The following is a 2,076-nucleotide window of genomic DNA, read 5'->3' on the forward strand; positions in this document are numbered from 1 at the left end:
GGCGGCAGGTGCGGATCTGCGATCCCCTAGCTGTTGGGGGCGCCGCGCTGGCTGATAGCGGGGGTTCCCTACACCCCCGCCTGCGAGTGTCCGAAGGGCCGGCTATTCCCTCCTTCCGTCGCCTGGGGATGGAGGGGGGCTCCCACGCGTCATGAGACATCCCAATGGTGACCCCTCCACACTCTGCAGAGTTTTTCCCAGGCGTGAGTGCTCCCTATGGGGCAGGCGTGGGGATTGAAGGATTCTCCCTTGTGCTCCAGGGAAGCGGATCACTTTGTGATTTGAATGAATGCAGCTGCAGTGTGGGTTCCGCGCTGCCCTGAAGGAAGGACATTGAAGCAGTTCATTCCTCCACTTACAGCGACAATTCTTTGAGCTCCTTAAGAGGACCAAGCCACTGAGCCATGTCCTGTTCATCTGCCCCCTCCAGTCTTCAGTTCTTCGACACTGTGCTTTAGCGTTGTAAGCATTCCCTTGAAAATAGCTTCAACTCCAATCCCCTCGCCCCCCGCCTTCTTTGCACTTGTCTGGCAAAATCTCAACATTGGACTACACCCAGCCTCACCAAACAGTTGGAGTCTAGTATGGAGAGATCTTCAGCTTTTTTCATGACAAGCTGCAAATCTAGACTTTTATATGAAATCACCCTGTTTTGAAATGAAATGTTGGCAAAACACTGTGCTGGGCATAAAATATGTTAAGGGAGAGACTATTGACTTTCTGTGTATTATCTCTGCTTTAATGGCTTTGCACTACAAGCAATGTCAAAACTCCTTAGGCTCATGTAAAGGGATGCAGAATGGAGGTTCTGACTAGCTAAGCTCTTCTGTCCTACTCCCTCCTCCATTCATTAGGCCTCAAGCTCACTGAGCTTCTCTCTGCTCTTCACACCTGCCAAGTTCATCCCTGCCTTAAAGCCTTTGCACTTCACTGTTCCCTCTGCCTAGAATGCCCTGATCCCTCCTCCCTTTGGCCCTCTACCCCACCACCACCCTCAAGCCCAGCTCCTTATCCTCTCAGTTTAAGTATCATATTCACAAAGAGGCTTTTCTAAACACTCCCTCTCAAGTAGTGCCGGAAGCCGATCCACCCTTGCTGCTTGACACAGTTGCTGTAGGGAAGAAACATCTGCACAGCTTATGTTTCAAGGGACCTGGCGTATATGGCATATGTTTGCTCCCCGTCTCAACGCTATGTGTTTTAAACAGAACCACCTCTTTGAGAAAGGTTGTTTCCCCAGGTGAGGATTTTTCCCTGGAGTTAGGGAGGGAATAAAACCCCTTAACTAAGTGCCAGGCGGGTAATTAATCACTTTACGAACAATCACGCTTAAGCTACACAATCTTTACTTAGGATAATCTCCTTCAGTTACTCCCATGTAGCTTAATAGAACAATAGAGTAACCTTGGAATGGAGATAAGAAACGCCCTAACCTTTGGAATAGAATTGATAGAATTAAAATCAACTGGTATAAATACAGATGTAACAAGACAATAAAGACCGAACCTGACTGGAGAACCTAGTGAGAGAACCTGGCTTTGCTGATCATCTGCCTCTGTGTCATTTCTTCTTCGCCGACTGCATCCACACCTTTGGGAACCCCTGGACCTGCTGGGGTTGGACCCCAACATCTGGCGCCCGAGTTCACCAAACAAATTCTGCTGCAGCCATGGCAGCCTCCACCTCGGCCGGGAAGCAGAGAGTTCCCAAAGTGGCCAAGGTGAAAAACAAAGCCCCAGCTGAGGTACAGATCACTACGGAACAGCTTTTAAGAGAAGCTAAAGAAAGAGAACTTGAGCTTCTTCCACCTCCACCTCAACAGAGGATCACAGATGAAGAAGAGTTAAATGATTACAAACTAAGGAAAAGGAAGACTTTTGAAGACAACATAAGAAAAAACAGGAGTGCCAGCACTGGTTTGGCTCAGTGGATAGAGCGTCAGCCTGCGGACTGAGGGGTCCCGGGTTCGATTCCGGTCAGGGGCATGTACCTTGGTTGCGGGCACATCCCCAGTGGGGGGTGTGCAGGAGGCAGCTGATCGATGTTTCTCTCTCATCGATGTTTCTAACTCTCTAT

General features: G+C 49.3%; 1 pseudogene; it reads left to right on the top strand.

The window, feature by feature from the left end:
- The first annotated feature begins 1,648 nt into the window (after window positions 1-1,648).
- Window positions 1,649-2,076, top strand: part of LOC102261393 — a 2,747-nt pseudogene continuing 2,319 nt past the window's right edge.

Source organism: Myotis brandtii, unplaced genomic scaffold (genome assembly GCF_000412655.1).
Source record: "Myotis brandtii unplaced genomic scaffold, ASM41265v1 scaffold436, whole genome shotgun sequence".
Taxonomy (NCBI): Eukaryota; Metazoa; Chordata; class Mammalia; order Chiroptera; family Vespertilionidae; genus Myotis; species Myotis brandtii.